The sequence below is a fragment of the Sus scrofa genome, chromosome 1, assembly GCF_000003025.6.
Source record: "Sus scrofa isolate TJ Tabasco breed Duroc chromosome 1, Sscrofa11.1, whole genome shotgun sequence".
Classification (NCBI taxonomy): Eukaryota; Metazoa; Chordata; class Mammalia; order Artiodactyla; family Suidae; genus Sus; species Sus scrofa.
In genome coordinates, this window is record NC_010443.5 from 116,689,499 (window position 1) to 116,708,254 (window position 18,756).

Below are 18,756 nucleotides of genomic sequence, written 5' to 3' on the forward strand. Positions count from 1 at the left end.
TAAATGTGCACACAAGGTCCCTTTTCCTGATATATTTCAGTTTGCCTGGGAGCGATGGTAAATTGCTTAAATTACCCAGACATCAAGTTTTAGATGTAATAGTTTTGTAGAAGACAGTTGAAATCAAAGAACTCCTGATCATACCATAAATAATGGTTTCTAAAGAACATTTGGTTTTTCCTTCTGCAATTCTGTTCCCTCTCTCCCTCCCTCTTCAATTCCTTCCTTCCTATCTTCCTTTAGAGGCTGGAGTGCATGGTTTGTTCCTATGATCTTCTTTGGGGGGTACTAATTGGTAAGCTTTGCTCTGCTGTTCTTTCATTCCGTCTCTTGTGTTCATAGATCCCATGATTAATTTTCATCCTTTGCCTTATAGCCTCTCCTTCCTCTAGGGACCTCAGTTGGAAAAACTTAGGAGGAAGTTTGAAGAGGGAAGAAGCCCGGGCAGTGGGTTGCCTGAGTTTGGAAAGCATCTTCAGTGGCCTTCTGTTTCCTTGGGTTCCTCTCAGCTCCTCACCCTGGGGCACCTGCTTTGGGGGCGGGCCAAGTCTCTTTGCTCTAGTCCTGCCTGGCAGCACGCTCCCTCTTCCCTGCTCACACCTCTCTCTCCCAGTTAGATTTTCAGGCCTCTAATATTTGTTGTCTTCTGAAACGGTTTCAGATTTCTTGCTTCCAGATAACATATCACTATTACAGCCGGCTAGGCAAGTAGGTGATTTTCACTGTCATAGGTGTAAAGTATCTCATAAGAACAACTTACAGATATATAATCAGAGAAAAGCAACAACTAGTAATTATCTCAAGACTTGCAAATTTGTGATAGTGATATAAAAGTGCTCTTAGGCAGGGAATGCTCAAACCCTTTGAATTCATCTGCCCTTAAAAAAATTAAGCCAATCTCACCTGTTTTTTTTTGTTGTTGTTGTTGTTGGTTGTTGTTGTTGTTGTTGCTATTTCTTGGGCCGCTCCCGCGGCATATGGAGGTTCCCAGGCTAGGGGTCTAATCGGAGCTGTAGCCACCAGCCTACGCTGGAGCCACAGCAACGTGGGATCCGAGCCTCGTCTGCAACCTACACCACAGCTCACGGCAACGCCGGATCGTTAACCCACTGAGCAAGGGCAGGGACCGAACCCGCAACCTCATGGTTCCTAGTCGGATTCGTTAACCACTGCGCCACGATGGGAACTCTCCTTTTTTTTTTTTTTTTTTTTCACCTGTTTTGAAACAATTAAAATTTTGTAAATCCTCACTGGGATTACTTCAATGGATCCTTGGACTCAGATCTTTAGGGATAATCATTTCTCTTGAATGGTTTATTTTGAAGAGATCCATATGCCTTAAAGCAGCATGGTTATAAGGTGATTTGTTCATGTGAAGCTAGTGTCAGACTTGTTGGTTAGGGGGAGCCAGCTGGAACCGAGGTCGAGAAGACACCCAGAGGAACCAGCAGGGAGAAGAATGGAGAATTGAGAGAAGCAAATGAGAGATGAAGAGTAAGGTCTGTTTGTTTTTGGGAATTTATCTTACAGCGTACTTTTGAGATAATCATAAGAAAGATAATTTGTGGAACATGTAAATGAACATAAATGAACATAAAGAGTCAAGGAATGATGAATTATTCTTTTCTCTTGAGATACTAAGAATTAGATAAACTGGATAAAGTAGAGTTAAGGTTAGGAATTGTGTAAATTTCCCCCATTCTTAAAGCCCATCTGTAGTACTCTTCTCTGATAATCTAACATGTTTCAATTCTTTAGTAATAAATACCTTAATACAGAATTTTATAATAAATTTTCAAAGACATCTTTAATTACGCTTCACAGAGTGCTATCTTCTATAGGCAGTCAAATCATTGTTGGTCAGATTGATATGCCCAGGGGACCTCTCTCTGTGGATTACATATGATAGAGGTGAGCTATAAGCTCTTAAAATATGAAGTTTTGGAGTTCTTTTTGTGGCTTAGTAGCAATTAACCTGACTGGTATCCATGAGGATGTGAGTTCACACCCTGGCTCACTCAGTAGGTTAAGGATCTGGCATCGCTGCGAGCTATGGTGTACGTCGCAGACATGGCTTGGATCCTGTGTTTCAGGCCAACAGCTGCAGCTCCAATTCGACCCCTAGCCTGGGAACTTCCATATGCTGCACATGTGGCCCTAGAAAGACAAAATCTGAAGTCTTAACCCTCAGTAGAATTCTATTTTGGATGTACCTTTTTACTAATAACCACTGGTGCCTGTTGTATCAGAGTCTGATGTGTGGTCTGGCCTACATAGCAGAAGGGTGCCCATAGAAAGTCTGCTGTGCCCTGAGTCTTTGGCTGGGAGACAGGAAGGCCTGAGGCACACCCCTGTTGCACAATCAGCAGGATCCCTAAACCTGTCTCAGGCATAGTTGCTTCAGGTGTTAGTATTTTATAGGTGTCAGGGGAGGGGTGTTGCCCTGCACACAGTGGGCCCATGGCAAGACCTGTGTCCTAGGATGTATGTGGTTGGGTGGTAAATGGGGTAACCCAGTGTTCTGAGGCCACTTAGCAAGACATTTTGTTTAGAAACCTGGGAGGGGAGTTGGCCTGGCTGAAACGTCAGTCTGTCAGGCTCAGTGGCCTCAATAATCTGCATGTTCTTTTGGGGGAGGGGGCAGGAACACTGAGGGAAGTGGTTATAGGGTAGAAGTATAGGGGTGCTGATTGTAGGAATCAAACAAGAGATTTCCCTATTGGTGGAAGCTTGGAAGATTTGGAGGATCTGACAGATGCTTTGATTTTGGAAGTGAGACTTTCAGTGAAGTTGACCGTAGTTCTTCTATTAAGAAAATTGGGTGCAGGGGGCAGGAGAGGATGTTGGGGTCATTAACTGGCATTTTTGTGGGGCTATGTAGTGTGTAAGCTGTAACACTGATAACTTCATTATCTGGCCTCTTCCTTCTCTTGAAGCCTTGGGAGGGGTGCCTTGAATGTACAATAAGAAATGAGTAGAGCCAAGAGTTCTGCTAAAGGTGGGAAAGAAGTCTTGCTGAGGAGGTCTCACCATTTTCAAGGAAGTCATGTGTGGTAGAATGATAATGAAATATGTGAAACTGGTAGTGTGAGAAGCTATCTTAAAGTTGTGTGTCATTCCAGGGTACTGGCAGTAGTGACTACCAACACCTTGGCAGAGTGTGTATGACTTTGGCTGGATGCAGCTGTGACTAGTTGGCAGTAAAGAAGCAATTGAAGACCACTGGGCAGCTACAGTAGCAACAAGATGACCTCTACTTTTTGTGCCAGAGACCTTGACCTTCAATTACTTGTGAGTTCTTAGCTTCAACCAGGATGGCTGAAGCCATTTTACATATGACATTGACATAAATGTAATTCTATTGTGCATGTTTTAAGGATTTTTATAGGATTTGCTAACCAAAATACATAAATCTATTCATATCTGCTAGACACTCAAATTTATTACTTTGTTATATAAAATGAAAGGTAAAACTTGACACAATCAAAAGAAATGCATATTTGATTTCAGATTAATTGGATGGGAGTTAGGAAAATGAAAAGGCATTTACTCTAACAGTAGTTTTAAATAGAATAAACTATGGACTTTTTAAAGGATTACTATTATCCTTAATCATGCCCAAATGAAGCTTGAAGCAGTTATTGGCAGTACAGATGTATTATTAACACCAGCTGTAACCCAGGTTTTGATTAATAGGCTTAAATTTTTGGCGGAGGGTAAACTTAAAAATTTGAGTAAATCCAAGTTTTTAACTCCTGAAAATCTAGGGAGCATTTCTATTTGAAGAACCAAGATTTTTCCTCCATAGGGAATATGCTGAAACTGGAATTATCCCAGTAACCTTCAAATGTGACTTTGTTCTTTAGAAAGTTAACTATGCCCTTATTTTTCTGAGTCCTCAACTTTATAATTTTTCCAATGTACTGCGTTTGTCAAAATGACTTAGGAACATTTTTTTGGGACATGTACAAGCTTCCATTAGCCTTTCTTCTATCTTTTAAATTTTTTTGATTCTCTTTTTATGGGAAGTCCCTGAATTGTCATAGTGCAAATGGGCACCATTGGGGGGAGATCCTTTCTTGCTACTGCAGTGTTATTCCTCTAGTGATGGATCTTGGACATGGAAGCAGGACAAGTTAATGGGCTGAAGTTGGTGGAGCTAATATAATGGTGGAGCAATTCTTTCTTGCTTCAACAGGGGCAAGAAAAATCTCTGACTTGGCAAGGTCACTCAAAAGGACAGCAGACCCCGGTCAAGATATCAGCACTTTGTCTCATCTTTTGGCTTCCGTATTCTAGGGCACAGTGTCTGCCATGCTTGTTTTCATTCCTCCTGATAAGAAGAGCAGTATTTTGACTCTTGTGGGAGTAGGAGGGGTAGAGAGATCAGAGCCCCAATCACAGGAAATTAAATTATCCTTCATCAATTAGGCATTTGTGTTTTAGTGGGAGACTGTGATTTGGGTTCATATGGCTATTCAAGAAACCAGTGGGAAGAGTTTGGTTGCAAATATCCAGTGTAACTTTCTGGAGTAGGGAAATAAGGTCAAGATAACAGCAAGATTGAGATCTTGAAGAGGAGAATAGAAAAAGAGGCAATATTGCTCAGAATATTACCTGAAAATAACATGCAGGTGTGTATAACCACCCGTAAACTCATGAGATCTTTCTAATGGCTTCACAACTGAATGCTATCTTTAGGGAAATATAAGTGGAGATGACTGATCGGGGATGGATGGAACCACCAAGTGAGTACACACTTTTTTTTTTTTTTTTTTTTTTGGTGAACATATTCTTATTTAAAATGATTCAGGAGTTCCTGTCGTGGTGCAGTGGTTAACGAATCCAACTAGGAACTATGAGGTTGCGGGTTCGGTCCCTGCCCTTGCTCAGTGGGTTAACGATCTGGCGTTGCCGTGAGCTGTGGTGTAGGTTGCAGACGCGGCTCGGATCCCGCGTTGCTGTGGCTCTGGCATAGGCTAGTGGCTACAGCTCCGATTCAACCCCTAGCCTGGGAACCTCCATATGCCGCGGGAGCGACCCAAAGAAATAGCAAAAAGACAAAAAAAAAAAAAGATTCATTATCCAGGAAAGAGAATCAGGATTTCTTCTTTAAGAAATTTATCTTGTCAAAGAAAAAAAGGACAAAGACAAACAAGCCAAAAAAGAATTAACATTCATTAGACATTGTTTTCTAGGAACTATACTAAACATACCATTACAACCTTAAGCTTATATTTACAATACACCACATTTTTGCAGATACCATATTTGTTACAACACTGAACTAGGCATTATTATTAACACATATTTTGCTGATAAAAACAGAGATTTAAAAACTTAAAAACTTGCCCAAAGTCACACAGCAATTACAAGACAGATGCAGGAATCTGACTTCAGATCCCAAACTCTTAATTACTGTGCTTTACTATCTCATAGATGAGCTTCTGTTGTTCATTGGGGAGTAAACCCATCTTCATCTGTGCCTAATGGTTGAGTAGCTAGAACATGAAAGCTAGTCAACCTTGGTGGTTTTATGGCCAATAGATATATTTAAAGAGGCAGAGAGAAAATATGAACTGGTGCTATATGGAGGAAGTTGAATAATTTCTTGGCCTGATTTCAAGTCTTAATTTCCTCTTTTTTAAAAAAGTAGTTTCCTTAATTTTCTCAACCATACTCTAATTATGGGGCTCACAGAAGTTCATTTATTGTATTAAAAAAGTAAGTTTTAATGGTGCAATCTTCAGAGATTCGAACAACAAGTAACAATTAGTTCTGTGGCTCTTAGCCAAGCAGTGCTAACACCTAAATTCATCTCGTATTTTGCTTGGCCAGATTGTAGGATGGAGTTCTCCTACAGTAATTTTCCTTGCATCTTGACTCTTTGCCTTAAATAGCTCTACCAAGGAAATGAACCGCTATCTGGGCCTCCTTCCTTGCACCAGTTGGTTTTAATGACACTTGCATTTTTTCCATAATTTCTCAAGGTGACATTTATTCACTCATTTAGTCATTTAGTACTTCCTTCTTCTCTTCCTCCCTTCTCCTTCCCTGGCGTTTCCTCCCACATTTCCTCTTTCTTTCCTCTTTCATTGCCTTCAAACTTTTCCCCCTTTTCTCCCTTCAACAAATAATTATGAGGTTCTCAAGAAATGCTAGGCCTTGAACTGAGTACTGTGAGGGATACATAGATATATCGATAGATGCATAAATATCATGATTGATTTTTTTATCCATTTAATGACTATTTACTGCGTACCTACTGTGGGTCAGGCTCTATTTTGCAAGCTAGGAATGAAGCTGGGTACAGTAAAATCTTTTCATATTGTGTTGTATTCCTGAATGTGTATTTGAAATACAGACAAGAATATATGTCAAGTAGTGATAAGAGGTATAAATAGAAAAGAAGAAGGGAATGGAGAGAGAGGTGATGGGGATAGGGTGGTTTGGGAAGGTTTCTCTCACAAAATGACATTTGACTCAAGATGCATTGATCCGAGGAAATAACAAATCCCAAGGCCTTCAGAGAATTCATTTCTAACAAGGAAAAAAGATGTAAATATAAACTCCTGTAACAGCAGGTGAAAAGGGTAAGTGCTATAAGGGATGAATAGGTGAAGAGCTGCTGGTGAGTTCCAACGAGGGGCAGATAACTGCCCACAGGGGAGGAGGTTTTATGAAGAGCATCCCCTATTCCTAGAGGTAACTTACACCTCTGACACCCCATAGCAAAGCCTTTGCCGGCCAGGCGTTTTCCTGGAGGGTGACCATTCTCCTTGGTTATGAGATAGTTGGGTGCACACCTAACCAAGTTGCCTTTTGTTTAAGATGCTGAGATTCTAATAGAAACAAAACCAAGTTACACCATTTTACCACCTAGTTTTAGACTCCTCTAAATCATATTTCTTATTTATAAAAAGATTAACTATGTGTTCATGCTCAATGTTGGCCACCAAAGGCAAGAAGAAGACAAAAAGATTTCTCTTGTGTTGAGATAACTGTGCCTTGTGCTTACGATTAGGACACATTTATTTTTACCTTCTTTGGTCATCTTGGCAAGGACCTAGCTCTTCTACTAGGATGCAAATACCCCAGTGAAAGAGGCAACACTTTAAAGCAGTATCAGCTCACACTTGACTTTTGGCCAGAGAGTGTGCAAACAAGGAACTAAAAAAATGAATGAGAAGATTACATAATATTTTTATTTTTAAAATGGGATTCTAGCTATAAAGGAATATAGGACTCTAAATGGAGCAGTAATGAATGGAAAGAGTACAAGGTGGCAGAAAGGAGGAAGGAAAGAGAAAAAGGATGGTATTTAATTTCACAGAACAGATCTATACAAATCTTGAAACTGATCCAGTTGAGACCTTTTGAGATACAGTTGTGGATATATTTAGAAGAGCAAAAATACCTTGATAAGCTCCTGTAAGCTAAGGTATGATCATAGGGTAGGGTGTGGGGGTCTGCAGGAGCCAAGACAAACTTGAGATAGCTGAAGCAGTGTGCCTTAGAAATGAACAGGGGTTTAGAGAGGACTGAAAGGAGATACGAGAATGGGGAAGAAGAGAGAGAAGTAACAGTATGGTGGGTGGCTGGAAATAGCCACAGGATCGTTAACAACACAGACATCTATTTTTGAATTTTAAATGATTTTTGATGTTGCAATGTAGATTTTTCTTTCCAAAACCTTCAGTAATGTTTTCTCTTCACACAAAATGCCTTGATTGGGGGGTGCATTGCTTTGAAATTAAGGACAGGGGCAACTCAGGGCAGAGCAGGGTTGAGCTAGATGGAAATGAATGGTGAAAGAACTGTGGATCTCAGCATCTATTAGAGGTTCCCCAACCCTTGAGCCCCACTGCAGAAATGAGCAGAAATCCCAGGGATGCCACTGCATTTTTCTACAATTGATAATGGAGATTTTTAATCGGCCTTCATCTAGATATTAAGAAATAGGTCAATACCAGTTGTTAATGTGGATTACATATTACATATACTTAAAACATGATTATAAATTTTTATTAGGATGTTAGTGAGTCAGAACTTTAGAAGTGAAGATGAAAGCTGAAACTCCAGGGTTCAACATGAAGGGGAAGGGAATGTTTGAAGTATAGCACTAAGTGGCTCTTCCTTTTAGTAGATGAGAATAAAGCAGTCTTTGGTCAAGAATTATCTTATTTGTCTATATCTCAGGAGGGACTTTCGCAGAAGTGGGTCTTTGCTATGGGGACTCTGGAAGTGGAGGGATTCTTCTATTTCTTTTCATAGCCCTGAGGGCACATTTGAAAACTTTGACATCCCACTCATTTTCTTTGCTTTTGAAGTTGTGGAAAACCTCAGCTCTCTACAGAGGGCAAGCTTGCGTAAGGCTGAGCAGGGAGATGACTGAGTCATTGCAATACTCTTTGATTTGAATACTGACTAACTAGGAACATTGTGTGTTCAAACCTCCTCTTCTGTCCTGTTTGGAGATTTGTGATTTCTGGCAAGGTGATTCATTCAGCCTGGTTTCCTTGCTCCCTCTCCATAACCAACACTAAAATGATGCAGAAACCAGAGGGAAGTCGGTAGGTCTGGTAGCGTAATAAAAACGAACAAAGTCTAAGGAACATTGAGACAAAGATCATGTCTAGGTTGCAGGGTGTGGGAAATGAAAGTGTAAGATGTCATTAATTCATTTTTATATTGTGTTTATGTGAAATGGTATTTTTTGATGTACTGGACTAAATAAAATATATTATTTATATTAGTTTTCTAGGGCTACTGTTACAAAGCACTATAGATTGGGTAGCTTAAAGAACAGAAAATTAATTTTCTCATGAATCTGGAGGACAGAAGTCCAGGATCAAGCTGTCAGCAGAATTAGTTTCTTCTGACGCCTCTTTTATTGGCTTTTAGATGGCTGTCTTCTCCTTACGTCTTCATATTATCATCCTTTTGTATGTGTCTGTATCCTAATCTCTTCTTCCTATAAAGACAACAGTCACACTCAAGTAAGGGCACTGAAATGACCTTATTATAACTGAATTACCTTTTTAAATTTCCTAACTCCAAATATAGTCACATTTAAAAAATTTTTTAAATTATTTATTTATTTATTTTTTAATTTATTTTTTATTGTTATTTCCCCCAACACAATCCCCCCCCCACTGTACAGCATGGAGACCCAGTCACACATACATGTAAACACAATTTTTCCTCCCATTGTCGTGCTGCATTGTAAGTATCTAGACATAGTTCTCAGTGCTACACAGCAAGATCTCATTGTAAATACATTCCAAGAGCAATAGTTTGCATCTATTGACCCCAAGCTCCCAATACCTTCCACTCCCTCCTCCTCCTCCCGAGCAACCACAAGTCTATTCTCCAAGTCCATGAATTTCTTTTCTGTGGGAAGATTGATTTTTGCTGTATGTTTGATTCCAGATATGAGTAATATCATATGGTATTTGTCTTTCTTTCTAACTTATTTCACTCAGTATGAGATTCTCTAGTTCCATCCATGTTGCTGCAAATGGCATTATGTCATTCTTTTTTATGGCTGAGTAGTATTCCATTGTGTATATATACCATGTCTTCCTGATCCAATCATCTGTTAATGGACATTTGGGTTGTTTCCATGTCTTGGCTATTGTGAATAGTGCTGCAATGAACATGCGGGTGCATGAGACTTTTTTAAGGAAACTTTTATCCAGGTATATGCCCAAGAGTGGGATTGCTGGATCATATGGTAGGTCTATGTATAGTTTTCTAAGGTACCTCCACACTGGTCTCCATAGTGGTTGTACCAGCTTACATTCCCACCAACAGTGCAGGAGGGTTTCCTTTTCTCCACACCCCCTCCAGCACTTGTTATTTGTGGACTTATTAATGATGGCCATTCTGACTGGTGCGAGGTGGTATCTTGTGGTAATTTTGACTTGCATTTCTCTAATAATCAGGGATGTTGAACATTTTTTCATGTGTTTGTTGGCCATCTGTATATCTTCCTTGGAGAAATTCTATTCAGGCCTTTTGCCCATTTTTCCATTGGGTTGTTGGCTTTTTTGCTGTTGAGTTGTCTAAGTTGCTTGTATATTCTAGAGATTAAGCTCTTGTCAGTTGCATCATTTGAAACTATATTCTCCCATTCTGTAAGTTGACTTTTTGTTTTCTTTTTGGTTTCCTTTGCTGTGCAAAAGCTTGTCAGTTTGATTAGTTCCCATTGGTTTATTTTTGCTTTTATTTCTTTTGCTTTGGGAGACTGACCTGAGAAAATATTCATAAGGTTGATGTCAGAGAATGTTTTGCCTCTGTTCTCTTCCAGGAGTTCGATGGTGTCTTGTCTTATATTTAAATCTTTCAGCCATTTTGAGTTTATTTTTGTGCATGGTGTGAGCTTGTGTTCTAGTTTCATTGGTTTGCATGTAGCTGTCCAGGTTTCTCAGCAATTCTTGCTGAAAAGACTCTCTTTTTCCCATTTTATATTCTTGCATCCTTTGTCAAAGATTAATTGACCATAGGTGTCTGGGTTTATTTCTGGGTTCTCTATTCTATTCCATTGGTCTGTCTGTTTTGATACCAGTACCACACTGTCTTGATGACTGTGGCTTTGTAATACTGCTTGAAGTCTGAAATATGCCTCCTTCTTGGATTTTGTTTCTCTGGATTATTTTGGTGATTGTGGGTTTTTTGTGGTTCCATATAAATTTTTGGATTGTTTGTTCTAGTTCTGTGAAAAATATCATGGGTAATTTGATAGGGCTTGCATTGAATCTGTAGATTGCTTTGGGTAGTATGGCCATTTTTACAACATTAATTTTTCCAATCCAGGAACATGGAATATCTTTCCATTTCTTTACATCTTCTTCAATTTCCTTGATCAATGTTTTATAGTTCTTGACATATAAGTCCTTTACCTCCTTGGTCAGGTGTAATCCCAGGTATTTGATTTTTTTGTGGTGCAATTTTAAAGGGTATTGTATTTCTGTATTCCTTTTCTCTTATTTCATTGTTAGTATACAGAAATGTGACTAATTTTATGAATGTTTGTCTTACATCCTGCTACTTTGCTGAATTTGTTGATCAGTTCAAGTAGTTTTTGGGTTGAGTCCTTAGGGTTGTCTATGTATAGTAGTCATGTCATCTGAATACAGTGAGAGTTTTACCTCTTCTCTTCCTATTTGGATGCCTTTTATTTCTTGTGTTTGTCTGATTTCTGTGGCTAGGACTTCCAATACTATGTTGAATAACAGTTGGTGAGAATGGGCATCCCTGTCTTGTTCCAGATTTTAGTGGGAAGTCTTTCAATTTTTCTCCATTGATTATTATATTTGTTGTGGGTTTGTCATAAATGGCTTTGATTATGCTAAGGAATGTTTCTTCTATACCCACCTTGGTGATAATTTTTATCATGAATAGATGTTGGACTTTGTCAAATGCTTTTTCTGCATCTATTGAGATGATCATATGGTTTTTGACTTTTCTTTTGTTAATGTGGTGTATGACGTTGATTGATTTGTGCATGTTGAACCATCCTTGTGAACCTGGGATGACTCCCACATGGTCATGGTGCATGATCTGTTTGATATATTGTTGGATTTGGTTGGCTAAAATTTTGTGAGAATTTTTGTGTCTGTGTTCATCAAAGATATTGGCTGATAGTTTTCTTTTTTGGTGGTATCTTTGTCTGGTTTTGGAATTAGGGTGATGTTGGCATCATAGAATGTCTTTGGGAGTGTTCCTTCTTCTTCAACCTTTTGGAAAAGTTTAGGGAGGATGGGCACCAGTTCCGCTATGTATGTGTGGTATAATTCTCCTGTGAAGCCATCTGGTCCTGGACTTTTGTTTGTATGGAATGTTTTTATGACTTATTAAATTTCATTTCTAGTGATCTGTCTGTTCAATTGGTCTTTTTCTTCTCGATTCAGTTTAGGCAGGCTGTAAGACGCTAGAAATTTGTCCATTTCTTCCAGATTGTCAAATTTGTTGGCTTATAATTGTTCATAGTATTCTCACATTGTTTTTTTGTATTTATGCAGTTTCTGTTGTGATTTCTCCTTTTTCATTTCTTATTTTGTTTATTTGGGTTCCTTCTCTCCTCTTCTTAGTGAGTCTAGCCAGAGGTTTGTCAATTTTGTTTACCTTTTCAAAGAACCATCTCTTGGTTTTATTGATATTTTCTATTCTTTTTTGAATCTCTATTATTGATTTCCTCTTTGATCTTTATGATTTCCTTCCTTCTGCTGACTTTAGGTTTTTTTTTTTTTTTTGTTCTTTTTCTAATTCATTTAGCTAGTGGGTTAAGTTGTCAATTTGAGATCTTTCTTCTTTTTTGAGGAAATATAGTCACATTTTGAATGACTAAAGGTTAGGATTTCAAAACATGAATTGGGGAGTTGGTGCTAATTCAGTCTATAACAGTGTTAAAATTAAATTCACCTGTCTCCTTTTTTTTTCATTTTTGAAAACATGGCTATTAGAAAATTTTAAATTATACACATGATTTATATTTGATTTCTATTGGACTGTGCTGCAACTAGACTATAACTCCAAAAGGGCAGACTTCTTGATACCTTGTTCATGATTGAGTTTCTTGGTGCCTTGGACAGAGCCTGCCATGAGTACACGTTCAATGACAATGGCTGAATATAGGATGAATGGGCCCCACAGGCAGTAGGTAGGGTGGGAGAGGATTTAGTGTGAATCTCTAGGTAAGATTCCTTGCCCTGGCGTTTACCTGAGTAGTTTCTGGTTGTCCCCATTACCACCATCCAGCAGGAAAATGTAGCCATCCTGGTAGCTGCGTAACAATGTGGAGGTGAGTCTGGCTGGGGCATTGGGAGTTGACAGCAAGTTCAGGCAGACCTACTGATTTATAAGCTTTCTCTCCTCCTCAGCACCCTTCCCATTCTGAAAGTTATGTGTTAGAATGAAGGGAGTCAGGTCTTGAAGGTTCCTGTCAAGAAGGGTACAGACTATGATATCAGAGGACTTCTGAAGCTCCCAGGAGGTTACAACCTCGAGTCTTCTTTCAAAAATGATTTAAAAGATACTATTTTAAAAAGTGTTTTGAAAAATTAGATGAGCTAGCTTATTTGAAAAATATAAAATTACAAAATTGTTGTAAGAAGAAAGAGAACATTTGACTTTGAAGTAGTAATCAAAGACCCTCCCTACTACCCTCATCCCCCAAACCCTAGACAAAGATGTCTTTCTGAGGGAGTTCTACAAAATTTTCATGGAAAGAAAATCATTATTTATAAAAGTTTTAGAAATAAAGTAAGAGGAATTCTTCCCAACTTATTTTTTTTTAGTCTAGCCTGACCTTAAGCCAGATAAAGACAGCACAAGGAAAGTTGATTATAGGTCTACTTAAGAACAGCATGTGAAAAATCTAAATAACATGTATAGCTAAATCCATCAGTATATTACAACTATCAGATCATGTAAGGACTGTTCAGCTTTGGAAATTCCAATTCACTGTATTAATTGACTAAATGAGAACTTTCATGGTTATTTTCATAAATACAGTACAAGCTTTTGATACATCTCAACATTTTTTAATGATTCAAAAGCAAGTCTGCGTGCTCTGTTCTTGCCATGTTAGTTGAGTTACATGCTTCCCATAAGTCAGTTGTATTTGTTCCCAAAGTTCTTTGTACAAGTTGTACTTGATACTGTAATTGTGTAATTTAGTTAAATATCATATAAACTAAAGAATTATAAGTGTGTAAAAGAATTGTTTCTCTGAAAGTTCAACTATATATTTTGAAAGACTTGACAAAGGCAAGCCACTAATAAATATTGCTATCAGATCGTTGTAGTTTCTATCATATTAAAAGCAGTGGCTTTGGTCCTACATCAAAAGATTGATGAATGAATATGGATTTATATGTGAAAACAATTTTTTTTTGTCTTTTTGCCATTTCTAGGGCCGCTTCCGCAGCACATGGAGGTTCCCATGCTAGGGGTCTAAGCGGAGCTGTAGCTGCCAGCCTACACCACAGCCATAGCAACACGGGATCCAAGCTGCATCTGCGACTTACACCACAGCCCAAAGCAACGCCGGATCCTTAACCCACTGTCAAACCCGCAACCTCATGGTTCCTAGTCGGATTTGTTAACCACTGCGCCACAACGGGAACTCCGAAAACAAAAATTTTAATGAGTGCATCACCTTGCATAATTGTTCTTTTTACTGACTTTTATTTTATTCTCTTACTGGTTGGACCTAATTATGGCAGATACAAGGGCTCTCATCATTTTATTTTGAAAACAACACTGCCTAAATTCCCAGTATCACTCCTTCCATTCTTTTCAACCTCTCATTTGATTATGAAGAGGACATGTAAGTGAATTAATAGGCTGTCATCCTTACTATCCTGCTGTGTCACAGCATGAGTAGGAAAGGAGATGAATTAGACTGCCCATGTTAGGACTCCGTTTTCTCTCCAAAATAATTAAATCTATAAGAAGTCAGGGATTGAAGAATCTTAAAACATTCCCATTTATTTTTTGTCACCTCTGAAACGGTTTCCTTGTTCTCCTGTCAACGTATATTCCTGTGTCTAAGTAAATACAATATCTGAAACTTCTTTCTATTCCCCGTTTGCCCTAGATCTTGGCCACTAGAACACCCCCCCCCCCCGCTTTTTTGAGGCATAAAGTACCGTAACTTCTTAGAACTGTGCAGATTGAAATAGCATTCTAGAACCCAGATTTCTGGAAAAATAATAAGACAACATTTTAATTCTTTTGTCGTTATGGTAGGAGGGAAGTTTGGAGAAAAGTATTATAAAAGATGCTACATATGATTCGTATGTTGCTCTCCTGGCCGTCGCTTTCTTTCTTGATACATGTAAAAGCTGCATTATTTTCCCACTTCACAGTATGTATAGAGAAAAGCAGAAGGGGCCAGTGAAATAGGATATGGTGAAGGTGCAGAATTTTTCTTTTAAAAAAAAGTTTAGTGAGCATTCATCATTTCATACAGATGCAAAATAAAAGAAAAAGAATAAATTTTTTCCCTTGTTATGGGAACTCCTAGGATTTAATAACACTCACATATACCCACAGCAGCGTTAATTATATTAATCATGCTGTACATTATAGTCCTAGTATTTATTAATCTTATAACTGAAAGTTTATACCTGTTGACCTTCATCCAGTTCCTCCTCCCTGCACCTCCTATGTCTGATAACTGCAAATCTGATTTCTTTTTCTCTGAGTTTGTTTGTTTTTAAAGTATAACAACACTACAACACTATGTTAGTTCCTGGTATACAGTATAGTGATTCAGTACTTCTATACATTACAAAATGATGGCTGTGATGTCTTGCTACCATCTGTCACCACACAAATATATTACATTGTTACTGACTATATTCTTCTGACTACACATTTCATTCCTGTAGTCATTTATTTTGTACCAGGAAGTTCATACCTCTTAATTTCCTTCACTCATTTCACTCAATGCCCCCCCACCCCACGCCCCATCTCTGGCAGCCACTCTCTGTTCTCTGTATCTATGACCCTGTTTCTCTTTTGTTATGTTTGTTCATTTTTGTATTTTAGATTCCACGTAAGTGAACTCATATGGTACTTGTCTTTGACTTATATTGCTAAGTATCATACACTCTAGGTCCATCCCTATTGTCACAAATGGCAAGATTTCATTCCTTTTCAGGACTTAATATTTCTTTGTATATATATATGCATCACATTTTCTTTATCCATTAGGTTGCTCCCATATCTTAGCTATTGTGAATAATGCCAATGTACATAATATTGCATATATCTTTTCAAATTAGTATTTTTGTTTTCTTTGGAAAGATATCCAGAAGTGGGATATAGTAGTTCTATTTTGTAATTTTGTGAGGAACTTCCAAACTGTTTTCCATAGTGGCTATGCCATTTTAATCTAAGGAGTCTAGATTGGGGAAAGCATGTAAGACATAAATGTCCACTGGAAAGGACTGTTTCCACGTCCCTTGGGGCAACCCATACAGGCTATCATGAGGAGGCTGCTCTTTGCAGCCATTGCACACTGGGCCCCCGAGTTACATCATTTTTGTTCTTCATTTTGTTAATGTTGTGTTTCACATTGACTGATTTGCAGATAATGAACCATCCTTGTTCCCATCGTGGCTCAGTGGTTAGCAAATCCGACTAGGAACCATGGGGTTGTGGGTTCGATCCCTGGCCTTGCTCAGCGGGTTGGAGATCCAGCGTTGCTGTGAGCTGTGGTGTAGGTCACTGACACAGCTTGGATCCCGTGTTGTTGTGGCTCTGGTGTAGGCTGGCGGCTACAGCTCCAATTCGACCCCTAGCCTGGGAACCTTCATATGCCGCAGGAGTGGCCCAAGAAATGGTAAAAATGGAAAAAAATGGAAAAAAAAATGAACCATCCTTGCATTTCTGGGATAAACCCCACTTGGTCTTGGTACATGATCCTTTTAATTTATTGTTGAATTTAGTTTATTACTATTTTGTTGAGGCATTTTACATCTATTTTTATCAGGGATATTGGCCTGTAATTTCTTTCTTTCTTTCCTTTTTTTTTTTTTTTTTTGTGCTGTCTTTGGTTTTGGTATCAGGGTGATGCTGGCTTTGTAGAATGAGTTTGAAGGCATTCCTCCTCTTCAATTTTTGGAAATATTTTGAGAAGCATAGGCATTAACTCTTTTTTAAATGATGGGTAGAAGTCACCTGTGAAGCTGTCTGATGCTGAACTTTTGTTTGTTGGGAGTTTTTAAAAATTACCAATTCAATTACAATAGTAGTAATTGGTCTGTTCATTTTTTGTATTTCTTCCTGATTCAGTCTTGGGAAATTGTATGTTTCTAGAAATTTATCCATTTCTTCTAGGTTGTTGAATTTGTTGGTGTATAATCACTCACTGTATTCTCTTATGTTCCTTTGTATTTCTGTGGCACTGATTATAATTTCTCTTCTTTCATTTCTAATTTTATTTATTTGGGTTCTCTCTTTTTTCTTGAAGGATTTGACTAAAGGCTTGTCGATTTTGTCTGTCTTTCATGGAACCAACTCTTAGTTCCCATTAATCTTTCCTATTTTTACATTTCTATTTCATATATTTCCACTCAGATCTTTATCATTTCTTCTAATAACTTTGGGCTTTGCTTGTTTTTCTTTTTCTAGTTCATTTAAACACATATTTAGATTGTTTCTTTGAGGTTTTCCTTGTTTCTTGAGGTAGGTTTGTATCACTATGAACTTCCTTCTTAAAACTGCTTTTGCTGCATCTCGTAGATTTTGGGGGAGTTATTTTTCCATTTTCATTTGTCTTCCTCTTTGATTTTTTCATTGACCCACGGATTGTTTAATCGCATGTTTTTTAGTCTCCATGTGTTTTGAATTTTTTTCTAGTTTTCTTCTTGCAGTTGATTTCTAGTTGCATACTGTTGTGGTTAGAAAAGATACTTGATAGGATTTCAGTCTTCCTAAATTTATTGAGACTTGTTTTGTGGCCTAATGTGATCTACCCTAGAGAATGTTCCATGGGGCACTTAAAAAGTATGTGCATTATACTTCTTTGGGATGTAATGTTCTCTGTATATCTATTAAGTTTATGTAGTGTAATGGCATTTCATGCCAGAGTTTAATACTGATTTTCTGTCTCATTTATATCAATTCCCATGAATAGGTTATTAAAATCTCTTCATATTATTTTATTGCTATTTCTCTATTTCTGTTAACATTTGTTTTATATATTTAGGTACTCCTATATTGGGTGCATGAATGTTCACATGTGTTGTATCCTCTTTTTTGACCCCTTTATCATTATGTAATGCCCTTCTTAGTTTTTGTTACAGTCTTTGCCTCAAAGTCTATTTTATCAGATTAGAATATTACCACCCCAGCTTTCTTTTCATTTTTATTTGCATGGAATATATATTTCCATTCTTTTGCTTTCAGAGAGAGTGTGTGTGTGTGTGTGTGTGTCTTTAGTTCTGAAGTGAATTTCTTATACGCAACATATACATGGGTCATTTTTTTTTAAATCCATTGAGCTACGCTGTGTGTTTTTTTGGAGCATTTAGTCATTTTACATTTAATGTGATTATTGATAGATGTGTGTTTATTTCCATTTTATTAATTGTTTCATGGTTGTTTTTCTAGTTCTTTTTTACTTCTTTCTTCTTCTCTAAGTATCTTCCCTTGTGGTTTGATAACTTTTCTAGTGCTACTTTTTTTTTCTATCATTTTTTTGTGTATCCATTATAGGGCTTTAGTTTGTGGTTACCACGAGGTTCACAGCTCTCTCTCTCTATACACACACACCCCATAGATATAGATATACCTATCTATATATATGTATATATCTATCAGTTTATAATAAGCAGATATTTGCTTATATTTGAACACATTCTAAAAGTACAGCCATTTTGCTCTCCCTCCCCTTTACCCATTTTATGTTTTTGATGTCATATTCTACATCTTTTTTCTTTGCGTATCCCTTAACTACTTATTGTAGTTAGAGAGTTTATTTTATGACTTTTGTCTTTTAACCTTCATGTTAGCTTTTTAAGCAGTTAATTCACTGCCTTTATTATATGTTTGCATTTATCAGTGAGTTTTTTTTTTCCCTTTCATGTATTTCCTTATCTCTAGTTAGGGCATTTTCCTTTCTTCTTAAAGAAGACCCTTTAACATTTCTCGTAAGGCCTTAGTAGTGATGAACACTTTTAGTTTTTGCTTCTCTGGGGAACACTTTGTATCTCCTTCATTCTGAAAGATAAACTTGTA

The 18,756-nt window shown here is 37.8% G+C and overlaps 1 long non-coding RNA gene across 1 annotated transcript in view; it reads left to right on the forward strand.

Moving 5' to 3' along the window:
• Positions 1–18,756, forward strand: part of LOC110256987 — a 42,744-nt gene that overhangs the window by 2,443 nt on the left and 21,545 nt on the right. Inside the window, exon 2 of the long non-coding RNA XR_002339090.1 lies at positions 3,123–3,291. This is a non-coding gene — a long non-coding RNA (uncharacterized LOC110256987). The remainder of the gene's footprint in view (positions 1–3,122; positions 3,292–18,756) is intronic.